Genomic DNA, 15,136 nt, shown 5'->3' with positions numbered 1-15,136 from the left:
CTCGGGTACTCCAACCCATCTAGAAATTCCTGCACCTCCCGGTCTCCCCCAGGTGGCTCTGACTTGGACAACCTCTCATAAAATTTCTCAAAAACCTTGTTAATCAGATCCTGAGCCACCACCAACTTCCCTGCCCTGTTTCTCACCTGAACAATTTCCCTTGCCGCTGCCTCCCTCCGGAGCTGACCTGCTGCCTTATCTTCATGTTCGTAAACTGCACCCCTTGCTCGTCTCAGTTGGCGCACTACCTTCCTGGTAGATAGTCGATCAAAGCTCGCTGTGGTTCCTTCCTCTTTTCCAACTTCGCTGGGTCCCCATTTTCTGCTTAACTCCTATCTATCTCCAACATCTCATCTATTACCCTCTGCCGCTCCAACCTCTCCTCTTTGTCCACCCTGGCCTTAAAAAAAAAATCACCTCCCCCCTTACCACCACCTTTAGAGCCTCCCAGACAACTGCCTTCGACACCTCACCCATATAGTTGAAACCTACATATTCCTCAATTACCGTTTCAATTTTCTCACAGAACAATTGGTTCCCCAAAAGCCCCACATCCAGCTTCCACCCCGGCGTCTGCGCTACCCTCTTCTCCAGTACCATATCCACCCAATGCGGAGCATGATCTGACACTGCAATTGCAGAGTATTCCGACCCCTTATCCCCAGCCAACAAAGCCTTCCCCACCACGTAAAAGTCGATCCGCGAGTATACCTTATGGACTGCTGAGAAAAACGAGTACTCCCGTTTCCTCGGCTGCAGAAACCTCCAAGGGTCCACCCCTCCCGTTTCCACCATTAGTCCAGCCAATGCCTTCACCCCCCCCCCCCCCCCCCCCCCCGATGGACCAGCGAGCGCGGCCGTGACCTGTCCAACCTTGGCTCCTGCACCAAGTTCCAGTACCCCCCCCCCCCCCCCCCACTATCAGTTTGTGTGTGTCCAAGTCGGGAATGGCCCCAAACACCTTCTTTGCGAATCCCACATTGTCCCAATTGGGACCGTATATACTTAACAGCGCCACTAACCTCCCCTCCAGCGCCCCGGCCACAATCACATATCTACCCCCCTGATCTGCCACCACCTTCTCCATCTGGAAGCGTACTCTTTTACTGACCATTACCGCTACCCTTCAAGCTCTTCCGTCAAATCTAGAGTGAAACACCTGACTTACCCAGCCCTTTTTAAGTCTCACCTGGTCCTTCACCCTCAAGTGAGTCTCCTGCAGCATTGCTACATCGGCTTTCAAACTTTTAAGATGCGCAAGCACCCTTGCCCTCTTGACCGGACATCCTAACCCCCTCACGTTCCACGTGACTATCCTAACTGGGGGTCCCTCATCCCCCCCCCCCACCCTTCTTATCCAGCATCATCATACCACCGGGCCCTGCCCCATGAGCCTGACCCGCCCCTATCCATTATTAACATCGAACGCCTTCCCCCCTTCCAAACCCCCCCCCCCCCCACATTTCCTCTCGAGAAAACATCTCCCAGCATCAATCCCTTTCCCCCCCCCCCCTTGCTTGCCTCATAGACCCACCAAAACCTGCTAACCAGGCTCCAATGTCCGCAGCCGTCCTATTACCTCACCTCTGTTCACTAGCCGACTTTAGTTAGCTAGCGCAGGTGACTCCCCCCGCCAAGGTATATCGTCCCCTCCCACCCAGACTCAGAGAAAGAAAAAACAAAAACAACAATCCAACCCATACAATTCACTAAAATAAGATATAACCGTTGCAACACAGAATGCCAATCAACCCAACCAATAACTTGAACTCTGTAACAATGTGAAGTGAAGTAAATTACAATACACGTCAGTAAAAAGAAAGTTACAGCATTTATACATTTTCCAGCTCCCCAATCAGAGTCCACAGTCTCTCTTCCAGTTCCTCTCCTCACGTCTGTCCCAAGCCTTCTGCCCTCACGCCTCAGCCACCTCCGCTGTCTCGAAATAAAAGTCTTTGGCTCCATACGTCACCCTCAGCTTCGCCGGGTATACCATACCAAATTGCACCTCCTTTTTGTACAGTGCCGCCTTCATTCGCCCGAACGCTGCTCTTTTTGCCAACCTAATCGTCAAGTCCTGGTAGATCCGAACTCCAGCACCGTCCCACTGCACCTCGCGCTTCTGCTTCGCCCACCTGAACACCTTCTCCTTCATGCAGTACTTATGGAAGCAGATAATTACTGCTCTTGGCGGCTCATTCGCTTTGGGCTTTGGTCTTAATGACCGATGAGCTCGGTCCATCTCGTACCGGGAGGGGTTCTCACCCTCCCCCATCGACTCCACCAACCTCTTAGCGAAGTACTCTGTTGGCCTTGGGCCCTCTGTCCCTTTGTGCAAGCCCACAATTCTCAGATTGTACCACCAAGAGCGGTTCTCCAAGTCCTTGAGCTTTGCTCGGAGGCCTCTGTTGACCTCCACCACCCTCCGCAGCTCATCCCCCATCGAGGTGAGCTGGTCACTGTGCTGCGGCACGGCTTCCTCCACTTCCTTCATCTTCTCGCCCTGCTCTCTCACCTCGACCGATGTCTTTGCCACCGCCACCCTCACCGGGGCAATTGCCTCCTCCACCAATGACTTCAATGCGGCCGCCGTCACCTTCCTCAAGGCCTCCATGTGCCTCGCGAACTGCTGTTCCAGCTCCACCGCCATCACCTCGGTCATCTTCTCCACCGTAGGTAGTGCGGCCCCGCCTTGCGGTCCGGCAGTCGCCATCATGTCAGCGCTGTTGCTGGTCCTCTCATTCAACGGCGAACCCGTGTTTCCTCCCTTCCTCGATGCCGCTTTTCGCATCCTTCAACGACTTATTATTTTTCCTTTTTTTCACCCTTCTTTCCTTCTTTAACCTTTTTTTTCAGAGAAGAACAAAAAATTCTTCCTTCAAAAAAAACTTTCACCAAGTTTCTTTAAAACTTTTCTCTCTTCTTTTTTGTATTCCTCCAGAATTCCCCTGGGATGGACTTCAGTCTTCTTACAGCATTCTAGGTGGGAGCCACCCAATGTGGGACATCTCACCTACATCGTGCCCTGGCTTCCCTGCCACCTCGACCTCCCATGATCTGCTTCTTTATATATGGACCCAGTTTCCACAACGATAGATGAGATAATGAAGCTACTCAGGAGATTTGGCTCCTTCTCTGGGTATAAGTTGATTTTTGGACGAAACAAATACTTTACGGTTAACTCCCCAGGGAGGGAGCATATCTGGGGATGTTGCCTTTTCGCCGTCCATGTATACGTCTGGTTTTGCCCAGCTGGTGCAACCACAAGTGAAAAGACGCAGACATCCTCCTACTCCACCATCATCAGAAGAATCTTCAGACTTCGGTGGATGCTGTAACCCGCACACGGCCTATGGAGTTAGAGAAATTTAATTAGTCTCCCCATGAGCCTCCTTTGCAAGGAATGCTAATTTTTCCCTTTTTCAGAAGAACACCTGCATCCAGGAAGTGGAGGAAACCCTCGTCCAAATTGCTCAAGTGCTCTTATTCTGACGTCCCAGTGACCAAAATGTCATTCAGATAAACTGCCACAAGCGGCAATCCTCTCAATATATTCTCCATGACTCTCTGGAAAATTGCATAAGCCGATGATATTCCAAAGCACAGCCCAGTATATTCAGAAAGGCCCCTGTGGGTATTAATAGCGACATATTGCCATGATTCAGGAGCCAGTCCAAGCTGCAGTTATGCATGGCTCGTGTTTCATGAATGAATGACCGCCAGCCAGTTTTGCATATTAGTCTTTGATGTGTGGCATCGGATATCTGTCCAGCCTGGAAACCGTACTTACTGTCAGCTTGTAGTCACACAGAGTCTAACTGTATTGTCCGGTTTAAGCACGGGAACCACTGGTGCCGCCCAATCGGCGAACTGCACCAGCCTGATAATCCCGAGGCCCTCCAGCCGGCTCAACTCAGCTTAGACTTTTGCTAATAGCACATAAGGAACCGGGCGGGCCTTAAAATATTTTGGCTGTGGAACAGATCCACCTGTATCTTCACCATGGCGCCCTTAATTTTTCCTAACCCTGCTGAAAAAGCTCGGGGTACATCGCCAACGCCCCACAGAGGCCTCCAGTCCCCATCTGAAAAATGTTTTGGCTGTTCTGGTGGAGGCGCTGCAACCAGTTGTGGCCTAATAAACTGGGCCATGTCCCTTTCCTACAATCAGTGGAGTCTTACCCACTGCTGCCCGTAAATCATCAGGGTCATCGTGGACCCTGCAATGGCAAGTGGTTCACCTGTATATGTTGCTAACCTCGTCTCTGTGTCCTGCATACTCAGTTGTTATATCCCAGTTTTTATTTTATCGAATGTTTGCTCTAAAGGGTGACCGTTGACTCGTGTGGTGATCCTGATGGGACCCCTCTGGGCGCTGCGATGCAAATTGATGCATGCATTCCTCATCCTGTGGGTCCATGTGAAAGGTACAGGCTCAGGGCTGGGTTATAAATTTGAACACAATTACTTTTTATTAATAACATGAACTATAATGAAATTTGCAGTGATTATAACTGGTTAGCTATTATCTAATTTCAAATCCCCAACTTAACTTGCCCCCCCCCCCCCCACTCGACAGACACGCACACACAAGACAGACAAACACTGATGGGGAGGAGGGGGCTGCAAAAAATGATAATAGAAGTAAAAGATAGAGTCTTTGTTTCAGATGGTTGTTTCCAGCACGCATTGCTTCAATCCAGGCTTTCAGTTTGAGGTTTTCACTGTAGATTCTGTGTACAGCTATGCAGTTTTTTCTTCCCTCAATTTAGGCTTTCATGTCAAGATGTCTACTTTCCAGTCTGTAACTACTTTCGCTGTACATTAATTCAGGTCTTTGCAGTTTCAGAAACACAGCAACTCATAGGGCGCGATTCTCCGCAAAGGCGGAGAGTCGTGAAGGCTGCCACGAAACCGGCCGTGTTTCACGGCAGCCGCCGCGCCCCCTCCCGGGACCCGATTCTGCTCCCCGGTCGGGGCTAGCATCGTGGCCCCGTGAACTCTGGCATCGCGGGCTTAACGAATTTCGCTAAGCCCGCGCGCCAAAGTTAGCGACGGCTGACGCATATGGTGACGTCAGCCGCGCATGCGCGGATTGGATGACTCCAACCCGTGCATGCGCGGATGACGTCATCCACGCATATGCGTCAGACCAGCGCATGCGCGGTCTGTAATGCCCCTCAGCCGCCCCGCGGACTTATCCTGCGGGGCGGCGGAAGGAGAAAGAGTGCGCGGGAATCGGACCCGCTGCCCGTGATCGGTGCCCACTGATCGCGGGCCCATGCCACCCTGGGCACGGCCGTGGTGCGGCCGTGCCAATCGGTGGCATGGCTGTGCAGAACGGCACTTTGCGGCCGATTTCACGAACTGGTATAGCAGGTGTATTAAAAATCGTGAAAACGGCCGTAAAGGCCTTGGAAATCGGCCCATCGGCCAGGGGAGAATCGCTGCTCGGCGTAAAAAAACGGCGAGCAGCGATTCGTGTCGGGGGGCGGGCGTGGGGGGGAGAATAGCGGGAGGGCGTCGGACCAGCGTCGCCATAAAAATTTGTGCCGCCCGCTATTCTCCGCCCCGTCGTGAGTGTGGAGAATCGCGCCCATAGCCTTTCTGGAGAGAGATAGGGAGGGCAGGTCCCTGTCTCTCAGTATTCAGGGCTCAACCGAGCTCCTTGGGTCTCTGAAAATCATTCCACTCAGGCAGAACACCTGTTACTGGGCAGAATACGGCCTTTTGGCCTGTTCAGTGGCCACCAGCCAACCAATCGAACCAAGTCTAACTCCATCTCTTGGGTGCCATAGAGTCTGAGTTCTGTTGTCTGGTAGTATATACTATGTTGCAACTTTGTGACCTCCTCATTCTCTCTGCTGCTTGACTTAAATACACATGTCCATTAAGCATCCATGGAACAAAAATGATATCAGCAAAAATAAAGAAAGGAGAAATAAGGTAATCATCAGGAAGAACCTTACGCTATTCTAATCCCATTTTCCCACACTTCGTCTATAGCTTTGTATGCTATAGCGATTGAGGAGTTATGTAATCTTTAGGATTACAGAAGAGTTTGATAGCTTAGTTATAGAGAAGATATGTAGACCAACTCAAGGGGTCATAACTATAACATGGTCACTAATGAATCAAAGAGGAAGTTCAGGAGAAACTTCTTTATTCAGGGAATGGTTGGAATATGGAACTTAATACATGGTGCAGTAGAGGCAGAAAACAACATAGATGCATTTTAGGTGTGGCTACATGAGTATATGAGAAAGAAACTGGGCGGCATGGTAGCACAGTGGTTAGCACTGTTGCTTCACAGCACCAAGGACTTGGGTTTGATTCTGGCTTAGGTCACGATCTGTGCGGAGTCTGCACGTTCTCCCCTTGTCTGTGTGGGTTTCCTCCGGATGCACCGGTTTCCTCCCATAAGTCCCGAAAGACGCGCTTGTTAAGTGTATTGCATATTTTGAGTTCTCCCTCTGTGTACCCAAACAGGCGCCGTAGTGTGGCAACTAGGGGATTTTCACAGTAACTTCATTGAAGTGTTAATGTAAGCCTATTTGTGACACAAAATTAAAAGCGTTATTCTGATAGGATTAAATAAAGAGAGGTGGTGGAAGGGTCATGTGGAGCATGAACACATTCTGAGGCGTCTTAGACCAAATACCCTGTGTCTGTATTGTAAATTCTATGTATTCTTTGGACCAGGGATGAATTATCCGACCAAGGGCAGAAAAGTTAAAAAGCTGTTCAATCGAAAGTAAATGCCATTTGTGTGATAGTCTACCACTATCCTTTTCACAATCACTGAATTTAGGGTGTTATGTAAATAGAAGTTCCTTTGACGGCACCAAGAATGTACCTAATAAACTGTGAACACTTAGTTCTGTACCATCTGCACTCCAGTGGTGGGAACACAATCATGTTCACATTTCGACACATTGCTGCCAGGCAGGAGATGTTGGGTGGGAGAATATCAGGAAATCATTTACAGAATCAATGGACTTGGGAGGAGGTTATTTTGAAAAGCTATTACGGGAATAGGTAAACGAGGCACAAACACAGTTCTGTTGAAAGATTTACAACCGTTTTGAGTAAGCTTTTGAGACATCAGAGACTGCAAGGGCTCATGGTTAGGGTTACCATGTTCTGCAGAGCCAAAGAGAAAGATAGGATAATAGTTCTCAATTTGCTCACCAACTTTTGAATGAAAATATAACTAATAATAATATTCTTCATTATTGTCACATGTAGGCTTACATTAACACTGCAATGAAGTTACTGCGAAAAGCCCCTAGTTGTCACATTCCGGTACCTGTTCGGGTACACAGAGGGAGAATTCAGAATGTCCAATTCACCTAACAGCACGTCTTTCAAGACTTGTGGGAGGAAACCGGAGCACCCGGAGGAAACCCACGCAGACACAGTGAGAACGTGCAGACTCCGTATAGACAGTGACCCAAGCCGGGAATTGAACCTGAGACCCTGGCGCTGTGAAGCAACAGTGCCAACCACTGTGCTACCGTGATGTGAAGTGAGAAGCGGAAAGAAACTGGTTAACGGTGATGGGGTCTCTAACCTCTCGTCAACCACACTTAGAGCCATTGGGTGCAAGTGGGGTAAGTGGATGAATGGTTGGTTATCGGTGAGGCATATTACAGTGGACTCAGGAAGGAGAGGATGTGGCAATGAACGGATATTTCAATGGGGAAGAGGCAGTGGTCGTGATCGGCTGAGAGGGGATAGATGGTGGAAAGGAGAGAGGATAGAAAATGTGATGAGGCGCAGTGCTGGAGAAAGATGAATCACAGGAGGGGGTTATAGCTCTCTGAAACCCAAAACAAACCTATTCCCTGCCACACCATACCTGCAGTGGACAACAAAAAGAGAGAAGAGGATAGTGAGAGTTAGATAAAGTGAGAAGCAGAAAAAAGGCGAATGTGAGAGACATAAGGTGAATAGGAGAGATAGAAAGAGCAACATGAGGACAGTGGAGGTAGGCAAGATATTGCAATGCCCACCATTTACATACACATTACATCCAATGCTAGATTGTGTGCTGTTAACACCAGTAACACACAATGCATTATTATAGGTTACGTACAGAATACCCAGCCCTTTGTAGTACACAGCAAGCGATGTTACACATGTACAGAAATATTCAATATCACTGGGTGTAGGAGTAACAGATGATGACCTGTGCAATCACATTGTGATGGTTGGTGTCGTAGATGATATCACAAAGGTTGTTATTCATGATTTACTGCAATGTTCCACTGAGACAGTGAATTAGGAAACAAGAGAATGCCCACAAGCTCCTTGGTCACTAGGATTGGGTACAGTTTTCTATCATCATCTCTGGCAGCACCTCCATTTTATACAGGTAAATTAAAGAAAGATCATTGTCGGTCAAACATTTTCCTTTCATTGAACTCCAAATTGAGTGCAGACAATGGGTTAAGGATCTTCTTTCTCAAGTGGCTTGCAGGTATAGCACAGGGTCAGATACAGAGTAAAGCTCCCTCGACACTATCCCATCAACACTTCCAGGCAGGTACAGTATGGATTAGACACAGAGTTGATAAAACGAAAAAGTAGAATATTAGCGAAAATATGAGCCAGGACGAGAAAAACAGATTGCAAGAGTTTTCACAAGTATGTAAAAAGGAAGTGCGTAGCTAAAGTAAACACTGATTCTTTAAGAGCAAAGACAGGAAAAGTTATCATTGGAGAATGAGCAAATGGCGGAGGCAGTGAACAAATATTTGGTGTCTGTCTTCATCGTAGAAGATACAAGTTACTTACCCACAAATGTGAAGTTGCCATAGTCCATGAGGACCATAGGTTCTCTCCCTTTTTGAGAGGGAGAGCTGACTGGTGGTGATTCAACCTGAGGATCACCACACCTCAGGCGAGGGGCAGGGTTGAGAAGGCCGGGCCTTCATGGATAGGTACGGGAATTGAACCCACCCTGTTGCCGTCACTCTGCATCACAAGCCAGCCGTCCAGCTAACCTACCCCCAATCCACAAATAAAGAGTTACCTAGGGCCTAATAAAAATGAGGAAATGAAGGTAATCAGTATCGGTACAGAAAGAGGACTGGAGAAACTCACGGGACTAAAACCTGACATCTGATTTTTTGGCCTATATGCTCAGGTTGTACGAGAGACAGCTGCAGACATGGAGGATGGACCGGCTATGACTTTCTAAAATGGCCTAGATTCTGGAATGGGTCCCAGCAGATTGGAGCTGAGCAAATGACCCGAGTCAGTGCAGCGAGGCCATGGGATCATGCTCCAATCTAGAATACTGGGTGCAGTCTAACAGACTCGTCATGCCCGACTCGTGATGCGACAATGCCAGCTAATCCCGTGAGAGGCCTCGTGGGATATTTACGACACCAGACCTAATGAGAGCTCGTGAGGCGTCATGATTTGCATATTTAAGCGTGCAGTTAAGCTCGCTTAAATATGTTCACGCCGGAGTTACCCAAAGAACGGGACCGAATGGCCCTGTCCTGGAGACCCTGAGCAAGATCCGTTTTGCACTGGTTACTGCGGACCAGGCATACCGGCACTTGGCGGGGGGGGGGGGGGGGGGGGTTCTCTCAGGCAATCGAGGGGCCCCTGGGCCTTATGAAGTGGGGTGCAGGGGGCTCAAGGACCTGCTAATTGGTAAGTTGGGGTGTTGGGGGAGTCTGGAGGCCGTCCTGATCTCTTCCTGCACTGGCGAGCTGAGTTTGTTTTGTCCAGGAAATGAGCCCAAGTGGGGCATCGATGGGGCGTTCCCCACCGATACCCAAAAATGAAGCAGAGTCCCGTTTAATAGTGGGATCGTTCTCGGTGCTCCAAGCGCCGGGATAACACCCAGCTAAACGCGGCCAAAACAGGTCTCTGTTTCATTTCCATTAAATCGGGCCCACTCTGTGCAATTTTGGTCTCCATTTGGTTAAGGAAGGGTATACATATATTGGAGGCAGCACAGCAAACATTCACCAGATTGGCCCTTGGGATGAGGCAGGTTGAGTACATTCTCTGGAATTTAGAAGAATAAGAGATGATCTCATTGAGTTTATGAAGTGGGCTGACAGGTTGGACACTGAAGCATTGCTCTGCCTGGCTGGGGAATCTATAACAAAGGAGGCGCAATAATTTAGGACTGAGATAAGGAGAAATTTCTTCATTCAAAAGTGAAAACTAGAGACGCAAAACCCAGAGTGAACCTCAGAGATCCAAAAGCAAGTGCAGGATAGGTGGATTGGCCATGCTAAATTACATTTAGCGTCCAGAAAAAAAACGTTAGGTGGGGTTACTGGGTTACAGGGATAGGGTGGAGGTGTGGGCTTCAGGAGGGCGCTCTTTCCAGGGGCCGGTGCAGACCCGATGGGCCGAATGGCCACCTTGTGCACTGTAAATTCTATGATTCTATTCTAAGTGTTGTGAAACTTTGTAATTCTCTACCTTAGAGGGTTGTAGATGGACTAACATCAAATAGATTTGAGGCTGATGAACAGAGTTTTGGTTTCACAGGGAATCCAGGGATTTGGAGAGCAGGCAGGTAAAGAGTTGAAGCCCAAGATCTACCATTATCATATTGAATAGCAGAGCAGGTTTGAAGGGTGCATGGTCTTGTCTTGTTCCTATTTATTATGTTCTTATGTTTTTAAAGTTCCCTCCCATTAACACTCTGAGGGGGTTAGCATGGGTTAGATACAAGGTTATCTTCACTGTCCCATCAGATACTCCCAGGGGCAGGTACAGTACGGGTTAGAAACAGAGTAAAGCTCCCTCAACATTATCTCATTGAAGCACCCTTACATCTTTGAAGTGCGCCTCCTAGTGCTGCACAGTAGGATTTTGATTTTGCATCAGCAAGTCTCGTAATCTCACCAACTGTGATTGACAATGTAATGTTGGTTGCAGCCCATTTTATGCCTTGGGGTTTGACCCTTCGAAGCACTATCCATGCCCACTCCCCCCTATCCCTACACCCTCATCGCCTAACCTGCGCATCCCTGGACACTAAGGGGCAATTTATCATGGCCAATCCACCTAACCTGCACATCCCTGCACACTAAGGGGCAATTTATCATGGCCAATCCACCTAACCTGCATATCCTTGCACACTAAGGGGCAATTTATCATGGCCAATCCACCCAACCTCATATCCCTGCACACTAAGGGGCAATTTATCATGGCCAATCCACCTAACCTGCATATCCCTGCACACTAAGGGGCAATTTATCATGGCCAATCCACCTAACCTGCATATCCCTGCACACCAATGGGCAATTTATCATGGCCAATCCACCTAACCTGCACATCTTTGGACTGTGGGAGAAAACTGGAAACCCATAAAGACAGGGGGAAAAAGAACAAACGCCACACAGACAGTCATCCAAGACCAGAATTGAACCCGGGACCCTGGTGCCGTGAGGCAGCAGTGCTAACCACTGTACCACCATGCTGCCCATTCACACAAACATGCAAACTCTGTGACCTTGTAGCCTCTGGTCTGTGATCCCCATGCCCTGTGATGCTCTCACAGTGGGGTTTTTTTCCGCAAACTTTATTTTTGCACTGACAAATGCACAAAAAATGTAATACATTTTATTCAAACAGCACTGGTTTATTGAAAGTCATTACTATGCTCCAACACCTATAAAACATTGGAGCATTTTGGCTGCAGAGGAGAACATTCATTAGAACTAATACACAAGTGGAAACTGATTTTGTCAGACACAGGGTCAATTTTGCAAGACTTTACTCCTGGAACAGAGTTTCACTCCACAAGGCCAATAACAGGAAAATCAGACACAAGGACTAGCATACCCTAGCATTGGGGCAGCACGGTAGCATTGTGGTTAGCACAATCGCTTCACAGCTCCAGGGTCCCAGGTTCGATTCCGGCTTGGGTCACTGTCTGTGTGGAGTCTGCACATCTTCCCCGTGTGTGCGTGGGTTTCCTCCGGGTGCTCCGGTTTCCTCCCACAGTCCAAAGATGTGCGGGTTAGGTGGATTGGCCATGCTAAATTGCCCTTAGTGTCCAAAATTGCCCTTAGTGTTGGGTGGGGTTACTGAGTTATGGGGATAGGGTGGAGGTGTTGACCTTGGGTAGGGTGCTCTTTCCAAGAGCCGTCTCGATGGGCCGAATGGCCTCCTTCTGCACTGTAACTTCTATGTAAATCTATGTACCCAATGCATAGCCTCCTGATTTTCCAGCGATTGAAATTAATCACTGAATAACCAGGAGCACACAAATTGGGCACATTCATCTCCATGCCAATTCTCTGACCCACGGATCAGCAAGTAAGACTGTGCAGAGAGCTTCAATGCATGAAAAAGTACCCTCATACCTATCAGTTTGGGTCTCAGCAAACAGCTGCAAAATATCTGCTCACTAAAAACAACTCTATTTCAGCCACGCAATTAACAGGTCAATGTTCCTCTTGGTTACAATGAACCGTAAACAAACTGGAAGCTGTTTCCGCCTGGCAAAGTAATTCTTGCTCTTATCTATATCGGGTGTGATGGTGTCAGCAGGAGGTTTCCAATTAACAGGGTAAACGTCACCGTGTTCATCTGTAAATTGGAATGCTTGAAGCAGCCTCATGACCTCATCCACTGAACGTAGGACGTCCATGATCTGACGTAGGATACCACTATTATCAATGATGTACAAAATTCAGAGAGCGACACCTTCATCATCTTTTAAGGTACGTGTGGAGTTTGCACGTTCTCCCCGTGTCTGCGTGGGTTTCGCCCCCACAGCCCAAAAATGTGCAGAGTAGGTGGATTGGCCACGCTAAATTGCCCCTTAATTGGAAAAAATAATTGGGTAATCTAAATTTATATTTAAAAAAAATAATCAAAAATCTACACAGATCGTGCGACAGAGATCTGACACTAAAGGGAATTTTGTTGGACCATGTCCTCCTTGCTTTCTTGGGGTGTTGACTCAAGCCAAATGAGCAAAATGGGAATCTGTAGAAGCAGCAATTATTTCACAATTAAACTTGGTGAAATTGTCCACACAAACACTAAAAGTGATAAGCTCAGTTGGACCGACATTGGAAAAATCAAGTGGGTAGAAAAAGACTACAGCTAAGAGACGAGATAAGAACCTTCTTGTCGTTATCACCAACCGCCCTCACTGGAAACTTTTAAACCCTCTCACAGTGTTTAATCACTGTCCCAAGAACAATGAATGGGGGCTGGTTTAGCACAGTGGGCTAAAGAGCTGACTTGTAATGCAGAACGCAGCCAGCAGCGCGGGTTCAATTCCTGTACCAGCCTCCCTGAACAGGCGCCGGAATGTGGCAAGTAGGGGCTTTCCACAGTAACTTAATTGAAGCCTACTTGTGACAATAAGCTATTATTATTATTGAATTGGGGAATGAGCCCTGTGACACATAACTAACAAACGAGTAACTGTGGGAGTGGAACGAAAACTGCCGGGGGAGGGGAGGGATATTTTAGGGATGTTTAAGGAGCTGGGAGTTGTAGAAATACTCAGAATCCTCTGAGGTTCCAAGACCCAGAAGAGCTAACTTGTTCACCAATTCCTGAATGAAACTGAGGTGTTTCCGATGTGTTCTCTCTATTCACTAACAGCGTTACTGTTGAAATGTTGATATAATCGTGAACTGCATTGGTGTTGAAAGCTTAAACCTTTTACCTCCTGTTGTCTCAGGTGGTGAGTAAGGCCCACAAAGCTTGAAGACAAAGAGTTGAAGAAGATCATTCAATTTGGAGTCTGTGCTTGAAGAAGGTTCAAATGCCAGGTCTTGGGTCAAACAATGGCCACTGCTATAATTAGGGAGTGAAATGACGGAGACTGCAGAAGCAAACAAAGAGGTAAATAGCTACATAGAAGTGGAAGTGAGCAATTGGGACAATGAAGAACAGAACATCAACAGAACTGAGTTTATGGAAGTGAGTGAGCAGAATAGGAAAGACAGCATTGAAGGTCCGAGGCTGAGTGAGGGATATATGGAAGTCAGCACAGGAAATGAGAGACCGAGTGAAGCAACGTGCAGCATCAACGCTGGGAGCATCGGACTGACTGAAGAGTATGTGGAGAATAATACTGAGGGTCCTGCCGCAGAAACAGAGCATGTGCTGATTGAGAGTTCGATTAAAAAGATAATGATGGAGATCTTCCCTTTGGTGGAGATTGCATGGTCCATCAATCTGATCAGCACATTGCTTTGTGCTGGATTATCCTGCCTTTGGCCAGTCAGCAGGTTTTTGAGTGAGAGGTCACTGATTAATGAAGAACATCATGCTCTCTGATTTAATACAATAAACAGCAGAAACCACCCCTACATCATTTGAGCTGTTGTTTCAGAATGAATACCATTGAGTTTTCAATAGGTTCACAGGCTGTTAACAGAGGGTTTCGGGTAGTTTAGTTATAGAATAACAGATATGTAGAAGTGAGTTTCCGCTTGGAATCTAATCAAGGGGTTAAGGTGGTTAATATGTGGGATTACCGAGACCTGAAGCATAGTCAATTTTGTAATATTGGAAATACGGAAGCCGGCTTATACACATAGCAAAATTACATCAATGAAATAATAGCATAGATATTATAGAATTTACAGTGCAGAAGGAGGCCATTTGGCCCATCGAGTCTGCACCGGCCCTTACAAAGAGCCCCCTACTGAAGCCCACGTATGTACCCATTCCCTGTAACCCAGTAACCCCCACTTAACATTTCCTGGACCATAAGGGCAATTTAGCATGGCCAATTCACCTGTTGTGTTATGCTGCTTCGTGTAGCATAAGCTGCTTCCTTGATGTATGCTTTGACAAAGGAAGCTCCAGACTATGAAATGAGTTCAACTTGTTTATTGAACTATTAACACAGTTCTTAAATGAGTTTGACTCTCTGCTAATCTAGCTGTAGTAACTCAGTCTATCTTTACCAGCCTGCTCTAAGCCACGTGCTGGGTTTGAATGAAAATGAATGAAAATCGCTTATTGTCACGAGTAGGCTTCAAATGAAGTTACTGTGAAAAGCCCCTAGTCGCCACATTCCGGCGCCTGTCCGGGGAGGCTGGTACAGGAATCGAACCGTGCTGCTGGCCTGCTTTGTCTGCTTTATAAGCCAGCGATTTAGCTGAGAGAGCTAAACCAGC

At 47.6% G+C, this 15,136-nt stretch overlaps 1 pseudogene; it reads right to left on the bottom strand.

The window, feature by feature from the left end:
• Positions 1-12,405: 12,405 nt before the first annotated feature.
• On the bottom strand, positions 12,406-13,737 carry LOC119973801 (annotated as a pseudogene).
• Positions 13,738-15,136: the final 1,399 nt, after the last annotated feature.

This window comes from Scyliorhinus canicula, chromosome 11 (assembly GCF_902713615.1).
Source record: "Scyliorhinus canicula chromosome 11, sScyCan1.1, whole genome shotgun sequence".
Taxonomy (NCBI): domain Eukaryota; kingdom Metazoa; phylum Chordata; class Chondrichthyes; order Carcharhiniformes; family Scyliorhinidae; genus Scyliorhinus; species Scyliorhinus canicula.
This window is presented reverse-complemented; position numbering and strand designations above follow the sequence as displayed.